The sequence below is a fragment of the Vicugna pacos genome, unplaced genomic scaffold (assembly GCF_048564905.1).
Source record: "Vicugna pacos unplaced genomic scaffold, VicPac4 SAC-SAT, whole genome shotgun sequence".
Taxonomy (NCBI): domain Eukaryota; kingdom Metazoa; phylum Chordata; class Mammalia; order Artiodactyla; family Camelidae; genus Vicugna; species Vicugna pacos.
Genome location: NW_027328721.1, coordinates 19,112,552 through 19,130,652, shown reverse-complemented (window position 1 = coordinate 19,130,652; position 18,101 = coordinate 19,112,552). Strand labels below are relative to the sequence as shown.

The window sequence follows — 18,101 nt, the reverse complement described above, 5'->3', positions numbered from 1 at the left end:
TCAGAAGTTCAAGTACTTGTGTATAAAGATTAAGGCTTTGAACTTGTAACCTTAATTAACAGTACCCAATCTTAGATATCAGCTTTTCATGTTGCATTGGTTACCTACTCCTGCTTCTTGGCTTGCACTGTTTTGGGCTATAAAGCATCAACATGAGCTTTAAAGCAACATTTATTTGGATTTGAATATTGCCTCCTAGTATCTGATTTCCATAAAAGTACTTTTGTCAAAGTCTTCTATGGCCTAGATAATGTTGTTTGATTTTTAAAATATTTTGAAAAATAGTGTTGCACCTGCTATAAAAAGGCTGAATAGCATCCAGGAGCCTTACAGGCACAGAAAAGGAAGTGCTGAGTATTAAAAGAAGAAGAGAAAAGCCTGAGAGACTATCCCTCCCATGGAAAAGAAACAAAGTATATTGGCCAAATGTACTGTGTCTTCTGGGATTGTTCATTTTTAACAGGCAGCTGGGGGATGCTGAATTGGTGGTCCTCAAAACTATTTTGTATAACAAAGCCCTAGAATGTCAGTGTCTAATGTTTCCATATAAGTTTCAATTAGATTTTTAACACAGAAATAGATACAGTACTTGAACCCATAAACATTTCACTAAGGTAAAAAACACAGTAACAAATTTGAACAGTGCCCTGGCAAATTCATACAATAAAAGTAAAAACCATCCCAGGAGGACAGTCCGGTAGTATCCTCCATAGATGCACAGTTTGCCTTTCTTAGAAGTGAATATTAATATTGCATTATTATGAAAACAATATTGATGTCAGCGTTTGAATGCTTAATATGCGCCCAGCATTCTTCTGTGTGCTTTGTATGTATTAACTCATTCAATCCTCACCGCAGCCCTCAGAGATAAACATTGTCCATGTCCCTGTCTTACAGCTGAAGGTTTGGCAAAGGGGGGCTAGACATGCCCAAGACCTCGCCTTCAGTCAGTGGTGGGCCAGGGGCTGTGGCCAGGTGGTCTGGGGCTGTGGCTGGAATCCCTAACCACTATTCTATATGATAGTCCTTGTCTGTACACTTCATATATCACTTACAGACCAGTGCCTGGCACACAAGAGATATTGAAGTTCAGGCCATTTGCAATGGCATTTAATTATACACTGTATAATTTTGGCAGAGCATGTCATTATCCATTTATGTCTGTATATATGTCTGTATGTTTTTCTGCTATTAATTAGCCTCCAGACTTGATTTAAATTTCCACTAGTCCTTTTTTTATTAGCTGAGTTCCCTGAAGTTCTTAGAAACTAGATGATTGCCTGAAATTATATGGCCTTGCTAGATCTCAAAATTAGCTTTTCTCACCACAGATTCAACTTTATTTTCATTCCTTTTGAAATGGATAAGGACTAAGATGGTTACATATTTATTTATTTTTGGAATGATATTGGTTTAGACAGAGAGAGGCAAATATGCTAAATCGTATGCCCAGTTGCTGGAGGAAACAAATTATTATATGTTCTAAAGTTTTTTACCTGTAAAATTTTGAGAGTAGTATTACCTCCTGCTGCTTTGTGAAATTGAATCACATCACTCATAATAATATGAAGTGTGAGAAATTGTATTGATGATGGAGCATATCAGCAGCCTTTAAGAGAAATAATATAAACCATATTTCCTCAAATCTAAGAAGCCTTCTGTGTTAGTTTTCCATTGCTGCTTTAGCAGCTCACCTCACAGTCACTGTCCATCAGGAGTCTGGGCATGGTTAGTAGGGTCCTGTCCTCTGAGCCTTACCAGACAGAAATCAAAGTGTCAGTCAGTGCTGCGAGCTCATCTGAGGCTCACAGTCCTCTCCCAGGCTCACTTGGTAGTTCACAGAATTCATTTCCTTGCATTTGTAGGAATGGCATTCCTGTTTCCTTGCTGGCTGGGAGTCACAGACACTCCCCTAGAGGCTCCTGGAGGCCACGCTTAGGTTCCCACATGGCCTTCTGTATGCACAGTTCACAGCATGGCTGTTTGCTATTAAAGGTTACTGTTCTCATAAGTACCGATTTTTTAGGTCAGGTTAGCCTACAGTAATCTCAGTAATTTAAAGTCAGCTTATTAGGGATTTTAATTACATTGATAATATCCCTTCACAGCAGCATTTAGATTACTATTTGGTTGAATAACTTTGAGAAGGTGTGTAAACCAGGGTGTTAAAATCTTGGGGGCCATCTTAGAATTCTGCCCACTATATAATCAATTATAAGACAAATTGTTATTTTATTTGTCACTAAGGAAGAAAAATGCTGGCTTAAAGTATGATAGAGTGCATTATTAGCACTTGGATACTGCCTTGTCCGAAAAAACAAACAAACAAACAAACAAAAAAATAGAATTGTGGTCATTCATCTAACCACAAATATTTGCTTCATGAATATCAAACTTAGTCCCCTCTGCTGCCTTTCTGTGCTTTTTTGCAAGCATCAATTTTTGTTTTAATGCTGAATCATAGTGTAATCTTTTAAAGGATATTAAAAGTTGGGTCATAAATGTGACATATGTGTACACAAAGTACACACAATTCAGCAAAGCTTACGATGATACAAACTGTCAGTGACCAAATTTTCACATGCCCAGGGAATGACAGCTATATTCTGACTGCCACAGGGCAAATGGTGATTGATTTTATTTATTTCCTACTTATTTTCAATCAGCTTTATTGAGATATAATAAATACAGTAAACTGCACCCATGTAGGGTTTCATTTGATAACTTTTGACAACTGTATTCATGGAACCACTACCACAATGAAGACATTTCCATCAGCCTCAAAAGAGTCAGTTCCTTCACCCCCGGCAATTATAGATTTGGTTGTTGTTGTTGTTATTGTAGATTAGTTAGCATTTTCTGGTATTTAAGTGAGAAAAAATGGTTATGGAGACAGTATTGTTAATTTTGGGGTTTTCTCCAGACCCCCTCATTCTTAGAGGAATAATTTTCTTTTTAGGTCTTGGGCTTATCCCTTCAGTATGGGGGTAAAATGATTCTCTGTGAAGCTTTCTGGACACTACCGTGGGCTACCCCTGACTTCTTTGCCTGGGCATTGTTCACCACCTCTCGGAGTTGGCTCTCCTGCCCCACACGTGTGCGTGCGTGGCTTCCTGGCCCACTGCTCTGTTTGCTGTCTGTGTGAGGCCCAGCAACAGCAGCGGCTTTCAGCTGGGAGTTCCAAGCTCCTAAAAAATTTCACATCATTGCTGTCTGAGGCTGTTCTCCTGTTACTTAAGGCAGTCTTACCCCCCAAGAGAATCTCCATTTTTCTTGTTCAGATTCATAGTACAGAGTGGATCTTAGGAACTGTAAGAGATTTCCCTCCCAGTCACATCTTAGGGTTATTGCTTGTTTCATGTTGCTTGCTGTGTGCAGCGGTTTCCAGTGCAGGAAACACTCTGGGAAAAGTCTTACTCCTGGAGCACAAAAAAAGGTAACCAAGGGAGGACTCATGAAGCTCTCAGAAAGCTTTTTTGCTGCCACTTAACACAACATTGTCCAATAGAAGTATAATGCAAGCCAGATATATAGTAGCCATATAAACACAAGCTAAAGAGAAACAGGTGACATTAATTTTAATACATTTTATTTAATATATCACAATATTATTATTTCAACATGTAATCAATATGAAACTATGGAAACTTATAAATGAGATATTTTAGATTATTTTTCTAGTACTAACTCTGAGATCTGGAGTATATTTTATACTTACACCATGTCTCAGTGTAGACTTAGCTACATATCAAGTGCTCACTAGCTTTTGGCTGGCATATTGGACAGTGAAGATGCAGATTATGAACTTTATTTTTCCCATTAAGACAATAGTATATAGATTCCACCAGAAATTGGCTTTAACTATGCTTGACTCTCTAGTAGGTTAGGGCTTGAGTATTTCAGAATGGTTTCTATGGTTGAGATATAAAATATTTTGTTAATAAAGACAAACACATTTTTATACATTTTCCTCCTTATACAGGTAATCTTATTGTTGAAAATTTGACAAAGTCTGGGTAAGAGACTACAGATTGCCTTTATTTCTCAATCCAAAGATGGTAAGTATTGAATTCTGTTGAACTTCCTCTTTGTGAATGTTTCATTTTCAATTAAAGAGAAAAGATATTTACTTTTGTCATATTTCCTTTCTCCTCATATTCATATATTTATTGTTATTGACAGTCCTTTTGCCCCTTTGCTTACACTTACTCATTCAGAGTCCCAGGCTGTATTCCCCATGGGGACCCTGTGAGTGGTCCTCTGTGGAGTCTGGTTATCTGAGTGATGCTCCCTAGATGGGCTTAACAATAGAAGCCCTGATGACCTTTACGCACTCATTGCTAAACCAATATGGTTGCTTTCTATTTTCCTTGCCTGTAGTATTTTACACACACACACACACACACACACCCCTTTTTTGTGTTGTTGAGATCTAATTCACATACCAGAAAATTTACCATTTTGGAGTATACATTTTAGTAGGGTTTAGTATATCCATGAAGTTTTGCACCCATCACTACTATTGAATGCTTTATCATTCTCATCACTTCAGGAAGAAACCCCAATCCTATTAACAGTTCCTTCCCATCTCCCCTCTTCCCAGTTCCCTGGCAACCACAAATCTACTTCCTATTTCTATGGATTTTCCTATTTTGGACATTTTATATAAGTGGAATCATATGATATGTGGCCTTTTATATTTGGCATTTTTCACTTAGCATAATGTTCAATGTTCTGCTACGTTGTACCATGTATCAGTACTTCATTCTTTTAGGTTTGAATAATATTCCATTGTATAGTGATACCACATTTTGTTTATTCATTCTTCAGTTGATGGTCATTTTGGTTTTCTCCAATTTTTGGCTATTATGAATAATCTCCTAGTTTTTGTGATTACATTCATTCTTCAAAAACATTACTTTCTTCATATTATCTCCCATTCTTGTCAAAACTTTCAGTGGCTCCCTATTGCTTGTACAACAAAATAGAAGATGCCTAGTTTGCATTAAAAGCCTTTGCTACTTTCGTTTCCACCCTTCTTTTCCATTGTGTTATAATTTATTATTTCTAAAATGTGTGCTACATATGAATATAGAGTATGTAAACAATATATATAATTTTATCAATTTAATTCACTTAAAAATGATCTAACTTTTTAAGAATAAAGACTTTATTTACAAACCAAAGAGTAGATTGAAGGTAGATAGATAGTCTGGAGAATTAGAACAGAGTAAAGTGAAACATTATAGAAAAACAAAAAACTTTTCTGGATTTGACCATAATGTCAAACAGAGATATTTCATATCATACAATGTGAAAAAGCACCTTATTTGAGTCAGCCTTTGATAGGTGGAACTCATTCAAATCATTAATTTTCTGGTTAGCACGGTTATTTTTTTTCTGGGGCCTCAGTTTTTCTGTTTTTTTAAAAATCCAGATAGAGTCAATCTTTTTCTCCTTTTGACATGTCTGAAATTGTTAAAAAGGAAATATTTTTACATAAACTTAAAAATTATTTCCCGAGTATTTTCTGCATATACACATACAGATATAAATGTATAGTGGCATTTTTCTCCCATTATATGGAAAAATAGAGCATAGTATGTAGACAAAAAAATCACAGTATATCTTAGAAATATTTTCATAATAGTAGATTGAGGACATTCTCATTTTTTTCTTGCAGGATAATTTCTTTAAAATGTGTATCCACTTGAAATGTGATTACCTATACTTAGAAAAAGAGACAAGGGAATATAAATGGGAAAAAGGAAACAATATGCAGATGTTTGGACTTTGTTTATAGGTGAAAACAATGGAAGATCAGAAAATTTAAGTAATTGCCCAGGATCATGCAACCAGCGCAGGGTCCCGATGCTAATCTAGGTGTTCCAATTTCATGGCCTCCCTGCTGTATCTATGTTGCATTTGATGAAAAAAAGGGGAGAGAAGTCATGCCAAATTCTTTTTCAACAGAAATAATAGAATTCCAGACTTTATTTTCTGGATTAGTCCTTTAAGAAGCTTTGCATTCTGAAGCCTCTAGGTGTGCTTTTCAATCTTCAAAAGGACTATTTCTGATATAAAAAAAGTATCATGAAATGATAGTAAATAAAACACTTTAGCTCTTTCCCTTCTGCGTGCTACTGAATATCCTGGTGTCACCATGGGCCGCCACCCCGCCTGGTGTTACCAGTACTGTAAGAACAATCCACACCCAAAGCCATGCTTCTGCCGAGGTATCCCTGATACTAAGACCCGCATATTTGACCTGGGGCGGAAGAAGGCAAAAGTGGATCAGTTTCCACTCTGTGGCCAAATGGTGTCAGATGAATATGAGCAGCTTTCCTCTGAAGGCTCCAGACAGGTATGCGGTGTGCCTTTGGAAAGCCCCAGGGCACGTTGGCCAGGATCCACATTGGCCAAGTCATCACGTCCATTCGCACCAAGCTGCAGAACAAGAAGCATGTGATTGAGGCCGTGCACAGGGCCAAGTTGAAGTTCCCCAAGAAGATCCACACCTCAAAGAATTAGGGATTTACCAAGTTTAACACAAATGAATTTGAAAACATGGTGGCAGAAAGGTGGCTCATCCCGGATGGCTGTGGGGTCAACTACATCCCAAATTGTGGCCCCCTGGACAAATGGCAGGCCCTGCACTCATGAGAGCCTTGGTGCTGTCCCCTCCTTCCACACAACCACCAATAAATCCTACTTTCCTGTCAAAACAACAACACTACTTTAGGATGAATTGAGTGAAGTACAGAAAAAGAGACCCCAATATACATAGGTATTTATCGCAGGCAGCATTTCAGATTGGTGAGGGAGAAGATGGATGAGCTGATGATTTTTTAAAAATTTATTTATTTAATATTGGTTTACATAAGTATTTTTTATTTTGGTGGGAAAGGTAACTAGGTTTCTTCATTTTTAGAGGCGGTACTGGGGGTTGCACTCTACTACTTGAGCTGTACCCTCCCCCGTGATTTGGTGACTTATGTTGCAACAAATTTCTAATCATTTGACAAAACAACAAGGACAACAACACCTGTTCATTGCTTCAGTCTTTAAATAAAAAATAATTTACAAATTAAACAAAAGATAATATAAAAGGACTTTGTGTGGTTAGCCTTCTTACTAAATAGACTGAACTGAGTGAGTACAGCCATGAAAATTTCATTTTTTTCTTGATCACTATATTTTTGTGTGAGTTCTGTTTGTCATGGTTTTTGTCCAGCAAAAGTTCCACCATGGAAGAATGAATTTTCTCAAGACTTTATCAGTTCAAGACAGTGAGAGAGAGCCAGAGACTGACTCCCAAGCTGCTCCAAAGCTCTTATATTTATTGCGAATATTCAAAAAAAATCAAAGAGAAATACATCATAGGAATGAGTAAGGGGTATGTGGTATGTGGAGGGATGCGGGTCAGCAGTTTCAGATCATGAAAAACAAAAACATTATAATCTTAATTTATACTTAGAAGGTTACGATATTGATAATACAAATGGTTATTTTACGCCTCAAAAAATCATGGGCAAGGTTACAGTTTTCTGAATAATTGATAATGAAACACCAGGCCACCACAGAGTCTCCATACTATGATCAGAAATCATCTAAGCACGTGAAGCAGCCCAGCTGTCCCCAGCTGAGGGCTAGGTCAGTTTTCTGTGAGCAGGAGTGACCTACACTATCCACCTGCGCCTGGTAAGCCAAGCACGTCCTGCCGGTTAGGGCGAGGGATGAGCTATGGCTTTCCATAAGCAGAAGCAGCCCTGAGTCTATGACCTTGAACTAAGCAAAGTGAGCAAAGCATGTCTATGTCTCTGCTTTTCACGGCGAGGAGACAGTTCGTAGCAGGTCCCTGCTAGCACAGCAGCTTCAAGGCAGCTGAGCGAAGTCCCGCAGTTAAGGCGGTGAGTGGTACTGAGAGTTCAGTCTTTCATGCTTTTGGACATTTTGCTTTGAAGGAGCAGTATAATGACAAATATAGAAAGCAGGGGTTTTGATTATACATTTCTTATGTGTTTACATAAAGGTGAGAATGTGATTTGGTTAGACAATCATTACAATATCAAAGTTTGTTAACCCAAGTTTGTGCCCCCACAGTTTTTTATTTTCTGTAATTGCTCCTTAACACCATCTTGGGGCAGGTTCACAGCTTTCCTCATGTTCTTTAGTTACAAAAGCTGTAGTTCTGCTCTCGACCCTTATTGGGCATGACCTGTGACAGGATGGACCTGTCCTACTCTGTGCTTTTTCACTCCTCTCTCCCCATTGCTGGGAGTTGTACATTTATGCAGCCTTTTTTGGATTATCTGTTGAAATAAGGTGTAGATACCCTGTGACTCAGGAGCTGTACCTCCAGGAACTGAGCGCTAAAGTTGTGCTCATACAACCTTATCTGAAAGGCGAGTCTTTTAGAGATGAAAATTCTTTGTTCTGATGGAAATTCAGCACAGCTGCAGCCTGTGACTTAGTGTTTACTAACAAGAGAGTTGTTAAACCTACCCCAGCTCTCCTGGCACAGTGGAGGTATGTTATAGCTTACCTACTGGATGTTTAACTTGTTCCCAGTGCTTTACAGTATAAAAAATGCTGCAGTGAGTATCTTGATGTACATGCTACACACTTATGAGTGCTGAAAGTGTCTTACCTGCTGTAGTTAAGTCTTCTGCTTTACATTTTCCTCTTTGTACTTCAAGGAGCCCAGGAGAGCTCAGTTTAAAGTCACAACTGATTGTCTGCAGGGGTGTGTGACTGATGGCAAACCCTTGGCCCTTCCTGATCAGGAGTTACTGCAGATCTGGGCCTCTCAGACTGACCTGGGACAGTGGTAACAAATGCGCTCCTAACTGTTGCCCACGATCAACTTCTCCACCTTCCTCTAGGGGTGTGTGCCAGTCAGGGTGCCATTAGTATTTGTTTTGGACAAGACAACCCATTGGTGAGGGAGTCCCATGCTTTTCTGGTCCCCTACTCCACTGTGATACCATTGTGCTACAATTGTGTATAGTTACTGACTCACAAAGCATCTTCAACTGTCATTAAGGGGGTAATACTGCAGCCAGTTTAAAACTATTATAAAAATAGCAGAAATTATATAAGATTATTTCTGATTTTCTTGGCTTCTCTTTATCTTCTCATTCCTTTAGCAAGAAGCAAAGGTAGTTTAAGTAACTTAATTTGAATATCTGCCCTAGCATATGTCATTTTTTTTTTATTATCCCAATGAAAGTCTGGGTCAACAGTAATAGTTTCTTCACAGGTACAGAAATAACTTGATATGATACGAAAGAAAGACTTTATTCTGATCTATTAGCTTTTTTTTGGGTGGTTTTACTTTTTTTGGTTCAAACTCAGGAAAAAACTACCAAAATATTACAAAGATTTCCCATGTCGTCTTCATCGAGGTTCCCCAAATGTTAACAGCTTACACAGTGACAGTGTAGTTATCAAAATCAGGAAACTTAACACTGACATTGTACTGTTACCTCGTCTCCAGTCTGTATTCAGTTTTCACCGATTGTCTCAGTAGTGTCCTCCCTCTGTCTAGGAACTGATGCAGTTGCATTTTAGTTGTCATGTCCCCTCTTAGTTTTCTTTAATCTGAAACAATTCCAAAATCTTTCTTTGTCTCTCATGACTGTTATACTTTGAAGAGTACTGGTCAGTAATTTTGTAGAATACCCCACAATTTGGATTTGTGTGGTTTCCCCATGAGTCAATGAATGTTAAACATTTTTGGTTAAGAGAACTATGCAAGTGACGTTATTAAGCTTACTAGGAGGCACGTGCTACTGATTTGTACAATTACAAGTGATGCTAATTTGTTCACTTGGTTTAGGTGATACAATCGGGCTTGTCTGCTGTAGTTGTGCTTTTCCTTTGTAATTAAAAAGTGTTCTGTAGGAAAACACTTTGTGACCAGGTAATTATCTTATTTTTCATCATACTCTCTAATTTTTATTTTCATTGATGATTCTTACCTGAAATGATATTACTGTGGTGTTTGCCAAATGGTGACTTTCTGTTTCCATCATTCCTTCTGCATTTATTGGTTGGATCTCCTATAAAGAAAAGCCTTCACCACCAAGCCCATAAAAACCAGCAACACAGTGCCTTCACAGCCACCCCTCTCTCCCTCTTTGGAGACAGCCCGTATACTATCTATGGAGTGTGTACCTACTTTTAATCTGAGCACCCAACCCCCACACCTCATGGCCTTTCTCTTGCCTTTCAATGTATCTCTCTGAATAAATCTGCATTCAATCAAAAAAAAAAAAAAGAAAAACTTTCCTTTCTTAGGTATGTGTTCAATTTTTAAATCTATATCAGAATAGCCTTGAGGATTTTTATTTTACTTATATCAAATGTACTTACAGATTCTTATTCTATGGATTCAATCCATTACCATCATTATTTTTGTGCTATAATTATAGTTTGGCCCTAGGGAACTCTTTCAAGAAGGCTTCTGGCCCATCACTTTTTGAGGATTGACTGGCTTTCTAGTACCAGAAGATGTCCCAGGCTCATGTTGTGCATTCTCTGCTCTAGCCCTGGAATTAGCCATTTCACCAAGGAAGATTAGCTCTCTTTATTGAAGATTGGAATTCTTCCATGCTCTTTCCCTTATACTTGTATCTCACCATCTTTTAAAAATCTTTCCAATATACAGCCACTTTGGAGGATGCGGGCACTTAACTCTGCTGTACAGAAGTTAGTTTATATCCAGTAATTCCCTTTGTAATATATTCTGTCCCCAGCAGATTCATCTTCCACTAATTAAAGTGGGAGGATTTCTGCACAGGTTCCACTGTGCCAAATATGTTATTTCATGGAAACATGGTTGAAGATTTTCTTTGGCTTCATTGAGTATTTGATAACAGTTTTGAAAACTTTTCCAAGAGCTTTCTTCCAGTGCTTATAGTATAGAAATATTTATATTCTCCATATTTTTAGTATAGCGGTCTCTTTTATTTTTTCTTAAGAAAAATCTTGACTTTGCTTTAAGTACTTTCTTGGTTCACTTCCAAGAAGGTGGGTTGGCCATCTATCCAGAGTACAATTTTGATTAGTCTTTACAATATCTACAAAAGATTTCAGCCTTTTCTCCTTATTTATCATCTAAAACACAAATTTGCTCTTAATATACAGTATAAATTAGATCCCTGTCACAAACTGTAACTTCTAATTTGCAGTCTGTAGAATGGTGGAAAAGACAAATTACTAAGCATTATTTCCAAGCCATTAGTTCCTAGACACTTGAACTTAAAACTAAGGGAGGCATTAGAACCCCATGTTCTTAGGCTGAGTTGTTTTGGCACCACAGATTTCATTCATACTCTTCATTAATTTATCTTGTATTTATCTGTAAATTATCTTTACTAGTGGTTCTCAAAGTGTGGTCCCCTACCTCTAGTAGTGCCAGCCTCCTGTGGAACTAGTTAGAAGTGTAGCCTTCTCGGGTAACACCCAGAGGAGGTAGTGTGGGTTAACAAACCCTCAGGTGATCCTGATGCAGGAGAAACATTGCTGTGTCCATTTCCTGTAAATTGTTTCTAATTACTGGTGGAGGTACAGAGTGCCAGTTTATCCGTTTGCTGTTTTATATTATCTGTTTAACCTAGCTTGTAGTGGTAGTGAATTATTTTGAAGATTAACTCTCTGTTCTCTCCTCCCTTTGAATCTGGTAGCCTCAAATTTACTTTCTGTCTCTATGAATTTGTTCATTTTAGATATTTCACACAAGTGGAGACTCATACAATATTTGTCCCTTTTGCCTTGTTTATTTCACTTAACATCATGTTTTCTAGGTCCATCCATGTTGTAGAATGTGTGTCAGAACTTCATTCCTTTTCATAGTTGAATAATAGTCCATTGTATGTATATATCATATTTTGTTTATCCATTCATTTGTTAATGAACACGGGTTATTTTCACTTTTTAGCTGTTGTGAATAAGGCTTGCAATGAATGTTGATATATAAATATTTTTTAGAGACTTTTTCAAATCTTGTGTATATATCTAGGAATGGAATTTGAGGGTCATATGGTAATTCTGTTTTTATCTTTTTTAGAAAACACCAAACTATTTTCCACAGTGTATGTATTGTTTTTATTACCACCAATAAGCTACAGTTTCTTCATATCCTTGCCAGTGCTTATATTTTGTTTTCAAAAAAGTATTAAAATTTTAAAATAATTATGGCTATCCCAGTAGGCGCAAAGTAGTGTCTCAGTGTTTTTCATTTGCATTTCTCTAATGGCTGATGATGTTAAGCATTTTTTCATGTGCTTCCTGGTCATTTATATATCTCCTTTGAAGAAATGTCTATTCCAGACCTTTGCCCATTTTAAAATTAACTTGTTTGTCTTTTTGTTGTTGTGTTATGGAAATTCTTTATATATTTTAGATATAAAAAGTTATATATCTTATATATCTTTATGAGATATATGGCTTACAAATATTTTCATCCATTAGGTAGGTTATCTTTTTACTTTATTGATAATATCTTGATGTACAAAAGTTTTACTTATTTATTTATTTTAAAGTTTTACATTTGATGAAGTCCAATTTATCTATTTTTTCTTTTGTTGCTTGTACTTTGGTGTCATATATAAGAGCCTACTGCCATGATCATGGCAATCCACGATCATGAATATTTACCACTGTGTTTTTGCATAACAGTTTTGTGATTTTAGATTTTATATGTAGATTGTTGATCCATGTTGAGTTAGCTTTTGTATATGGTGTGAGGCAGGGGTCAACTTCATTCTTTTATGTGTGGAAATCCAGTTGCTCCAGCACAATTGGTTGAGGAGACCTTTCTTTCTCCATTGAATGAACTTGGCACCCTAATCAAAATCAATTGGAAATAGATTTATGGCTTAATGTCTGGACTTTCAGTTCTGTTCCATTGGTGTATATGTCTATTCTTATGTACTATGTTGTTTTGAATATACATTTCTCATGCTGTTTTATATACTTTTAAAAAACTTCTTTAGGCACTTTAAGTGCTATTCTAACTTTCTGTTCTTGATAAGACTAAAATTATGAATAACTTTAAACATTTAAAATATTGCACTTAATAAATTATAAAGAAGTAACTTTAGTATTATGTGATATGTACACTCCTGGGCTTCTGAGGGAAGCATGAAAATGCACAAGTCTTGTTTCTGTTCTCTAACAACTTGCAACTGCATTCATTTACTTAAAAATTTCTTTACTTTTGCTTTGCCATTCTATTTTTTCATGTGAGTCCACCCTTATGATGTCGTTAGTATAGTATATGAGATGCTTATCCCTGTTGCAGCAAAGTTGTAAAATTTAGATATTATAGTTTTTTTTTGCTGTTGTATAGTTTGTATCTTTACTTTAAGCACCTAATTTTATTACTCTTGTTATGTTTTTATAATTAATTTCTGTTATATTCTGCAACTAGTTTCTTAGAGTATGGGTCTTTCATGTTTTAGTTTTTTATGAAAGACACTTTAAGCCATTATACTACTGAAGTTTGCCTCCTTCTGTATGGTTTTACCCATCCATCTGCAAATACGGAATCTTTCTGGGGCAAATTTACATTCTGGTGCTGAGACTTTTTCACTGTGTGTTGTGCAGATAGTGAGATGGGCTATTGTAATGTGAACTTCCAGGGTAAATTTTTAGTAGTTGATAGCAATGTTCTAAAGCATGTGCTCCTCTTGCAAGAACTTAATTATGTTTATCTTTAGTTACTCTTGCCTAGAATAGCACTGTGTGATAGAAATATAATTTGGGCCACATATGTTATTTAAACATTTCTAGTAGCCTTATTTAAAAGAGTTAAAAAGGGCTAGATATAGTTTTAATGTATTTCATTTAATCTGACATATCCAGGATATTATCATTCTAACATTTAAACAATATAACAGGATTGAGATATTTTACATTGTTTTAATACTTTTTCAAGTTTTTGGAACTATGTGTTCACTTTATATTTATTAAATAATTTTTGTAATCCTTTTTTTAAATTGAGGTATAGTCAGTTTACAATCTTATGTCAATCTCTGGTGTATGGCACAATTCTTCAGTCATACATGAATATATATATATATATTCATTTTCTTATTCTTTTTTACCATGAGCTACTATAAGTTATTGAGTATATTTCCCTGTGCTATACAGTATAAACTTCTTTATCTGCTTTACTTTTTTAAACCAATTCCTTGAAACCTAGTAGATGTTTTACATCTTGATTGGATCACCAAATTTTCATCAAAAATGCTTGATCTCAGTTGAGACTTCAATTTATGGTTGAAAATGTAGATTCACATGACTAAGTTGTTCCAAAGAAACTTATACTTTTCAATATCTGAATTAAGTGCCAAAAATTTTTCTTTTGAGTATTTTTATTTATTATGATAAAACTTGTTCATGCTTTTTTAGAATTTGAAGCAAAAATTTAACAGTTTCAAATCTGTGCTTCTTAAATTAAGCAAATTCACTAATTCTTGTGTCAACAGTGTTATTAACATCATTTCCTAAGAATATTGCATAAGTTGAACAACAACTTTAAACTCGATAAAAACAACTAAGTGTTCAACTATTTCTGATTATTTTTGCAGCCAATTTTTACAACACTCTGCATTGTAAATAAAATATTCTGCATATTGATTCATGTTAGGGAAAAGTGTAAAATCTTTATTATCAAATCATATTATTGTAGGTTCGCCACCAGTTGTGGGTTCTGGCCAGCAGACGTCCCACCGAAACGGAATAAATTACTCAAGACTCTGTGGAAAAGTCAAGAGAGCGAGAGAGAGTTGGGAGCCTTGAGCCTCTCAAATCTCCCACATTTATTGAGTACAGTCAAAGGAGGAATGCAGGAATTTAGTGAAGGATAGAGTGGGATCACAATGAGTACAAAGGCTTTGTTTATTGTTGGTGTTGGGCTCAAAGTCAGAAGACCATTTTTGGTGAATCATGTTCGTGGGTCTTGAGCCTTTCAGCTTATCAGGGTGGAACATCTGAGAGTCAGCTGCCTAACAACTTGGACTCAGGTGGCTGTGCCTGTCTTAAGTTGCCCCCCTCAGGGGATCTTTCCTGTCTTTGGCTACCCAGCCTCCTCACCTCTGAGTCTGCAGCTTTTTATCATTCCAGCCCAAGGCTGTTTTGGGGATAGAAGACTAACAGCAGGCACGCCCAACGTTTATAGCCAGGGACCTTGGTCATTGCTAAAACCTCAAGGCAGTTACTAAGCACGTCTTTTTTAAGGACATAAGCGACTGGGATCTGTTACAATTTGTTACCCCAATCATGGGCTCCCACAATTATGAAAGCTTTCAATCTCAACATAAATGTCTGTACCTGTGTAACTAGGTCATAGGTACAATTTCTCTTTCTTTGGTACTTCAGGCCATGCTTGTCTACCTGTACTGAGATACCAGTGATAAAACATGAGCACTGCCATTTTTGTCTTTGATTATTGAATATTGAAAAAAATACTTTCTTGATCAGCGTTAATAATACAGTAAATCTTTGTGAAATTCTTCCTCTACTCAACCATTGAGCAAGGAACACAAGATTCTTAAATGTATTGTTTTCCATTTTTTCAATAGTTTTGTAAGCTGGCTAGGATTCTGATTATTTTCAGGTACACACATCAGTTTTAACAACTTAATACATGCTACTTTTCATAGCTTTAGAATGCTGAGCACAAATATTTTTCATTCTTTTTTTTTGAGGGGGAGATAATTAGGTTTGTTTGTATGTTTGTTTTGATGATGGCACTGGGGATTGAACCCAGGACCTTGTACATGCCAGGCACACACTCTATCATTGAGCTATACTCATCCCCTCTCAAATCTACTCTATGTATATCATACAGTGGAGCAGAGCAATAAGAGGAATATCAGTTTCTTCTTTTAAAAGTCCAATAAGTGTAGGTTTTTAACCTAACATGGCTGGAGCTGTCTATTGAGATGGAGACTATTATTTTAATATATAGCTGAAATTCTTTGGCCGTTTTAAAGGTGAAAAATAATCCATGCTACAATTTTAATTTTTTTAAGGGTACATATTTGACATTTCTTCTTAAGTTTGGAAGTTCTTTCAAACAAAATGTGTCTAAATTTGTACTTTGGTAGTGTCTCTTGTATCACATGATTTATCTAAAACTAAAAGAAAAGTAATTTCTCATATTTTGAATCTACTGATTTTTGATACTGTTAGACAGGTCTTCCATATGATGGACAGTAAATTGGTGGCTTAATTGAAGGCCTTCTACTTTTTCTATAATATCTGTTTTAGTATTCCTCATAATTTTATAATAAAATATCTATAATTGAAATAATTTATTTACCATCTCTCTACTTAAATATGGTTTCTTCCCTATTTCCTTCCTTCCTTCCATCCTTCCTTTCTTTCTTTCATCTCTCTCTCCCTCCCTCCCTCCCTTTCTTTTTGCAAGAATCCATGCCATTCTATAGCTCACGAGAGTAATAAGCTCAGATCCTTTAAAAATCTTTTAAAAATGTTTGTTGGACATTTAATTTTGATCTCAGATGAATAACTTTGTTGCTTCTATTTTGACTTAGGAAACTTCTTATGAAAATGTACTATGTATTTCCTGAAAAATGTCTCCTAATATTGTCTACATGCTGTTTAAAATATTTTTATGTAAGTCATAGTTTTTAAATTTTGCTCTACCAAAGCTAATTGTGATTATTATTCATGTTAAAGTTGGTGCATTGTTTTCTTCTAGTCTCACAACACTGTGCCGGTGGCAGCGCTATCTTCACTGCATCTCCACTTGATTCTGCTTGGGTAGAATGCCTATGTTTTAATTTAGAAATTTTGTTATACCCTATCCCCTTTTGCCCAGACCAAAAAGTTAAAGAAAACAACTTAATTCAAAATATGTTAAAATTAAAAATTTCAATAATTAAAATTAAAATAGTATCTCTGGTTATCAGTTATGATTTACATAGGGATCACTGTAACTTGTGTACTTTGCAAAAAGTTCAATAAATGATTTACTCTATTATTACATTGATGTGTAGAGAAAATTCATTTTAGTTGATTAGTTAGTTGATGCTGACTAGATAAAAACAATAAATGTTTCTTTTGTAGATAGATATTTTACATTGCCTCAGCTTTTAAATTTAGATAAAATTAATTATAATTAAATAAAAATTCAATTCCTCAGTAATGGTAGTCTCATTTCAAGTGTTCACTAGTCACATGCAGCCAATAGTTAATGTATTGGAAATTAAACTTTGAGAGTTGGTTATATACTTGGTTAAAATATTTTGATGACTTGAGATCAAAGATTATAGCCTTTTTAGCATTTTTTTCTTTTTTTTGATAATATTAATGTCACAGGAGCAGTACAAAGAGGGCTTATGTATGACTCAAGAAACCTGGAATGAGCTGCTTAAAGCTACAGGGACACCTTGTTTTAGTTTTGTACTTTTCTTTATTGTGCTTTACAGATATTGCATTTTTTTAAACAAATTAAAGGCTTGTGGCAACTATGTTAAGTAAGTCTGTTGGTGCCAATTTTCCAACATTTGCTCACTTCATGTCTCTGTGTGACATTTTAGTAATTCTTGCAATATTTCAAAAATTTTCATTATTATTATACTTGTTGTGGTAAGCTGTGATCAGTAATCTTTGATGTTACTATTGCAATTGTTTCAGGGTGCCAAACACCACACCCATTTAAGATGGCAAACAATTGGTAAATGCTGTGTGTTCTCACTGCTCCACCAACTGGTCATTCCCCCATCTCTCTCCCTCTCTTCAGGCCTGCCTATTCCTTAATACAGAACAATATTGTAATCAGGGTAATTAATAACCCTACAGTGGTCCCAGTGTTCAAGTGAAAGTAAGAGTTGCATGTCTCTCACTTTAAATCAAAAACTAGAGACAATTAGGTGCAGTGAGGAAGACATGCTAAAGCTGAGATAGGCTGAAAACTAGGCCTCTTGTACAAATGAGCCAAATTAGTGAGCAAAGGAAAGTTCTTGAAGGAAATTAACAGTGCTACTCCAGTGAATACTTAAATAATAAGAAAGTGAAACAGTCTAATTGCTGATACGGAGAAAGCTTTATTGTTCTAGATA

At 35.9% G+C, this 18,101-nt stretch overlaps 1 protein-coding gene, 1 long non-coding RNA gene and 1 pseudogene across 10 annotated transcripts in view; 2 read left to right on the top strand and 1 right to left on the bottom strand.

Moving 5' to 3' along the window:
• LOC107035129 (junction-mediating and -regulatory protein-like) overlaps positions 1-18,101 on the top strand; it is a 71,230-nt gene that overhangs the window by 21,229 nt on the left and 31,900 nt on the right. For 2 of the 9 annotated variants that reach the window (XM_072956931.1, XM_072956930.1), the window contains exon 4: positions 3,983-4,058. The gene's annotated coding sequence lies outside the window, so the exon portion shown is untranslated. Of the gene's footprint in view, positions 1-3,982; positions 4,130-5,683; positions 6,122-12,073; positions 16,985-18,101 lie in introns of those variants that run through there. The other 7 variants (XR_012067729.1, XR_012067728.1, XM_072956928.1 and 4 more) reach the window with 7 other exon arrangements.
• On the top strand, positions 6,164-8,453 carry LOC140692155 (large ribosomal subunit protein uL16-like; annotated as a pseudogene).
• The window catches only part of LOC140692156 (uncharacterized), a 73,582-nt gene continuing 64,753 nt past the window's right edge, over positions 9,273-18,101 (bottom strand). Inside the window, exons 6-7 of the long non-coding RNA XR_012067730.1 lie at positions 9,984-10,064; positions 9,273-9,603 (exon numbers count right to left, since the gene is read on the bottom strand). This is a non-coding gene — a long non-coding RNA (uncharacterized lncRNA). The remainder of the gene's footprint in view (positions 9,604-9,983; positions 10,065-18,101) is intronic.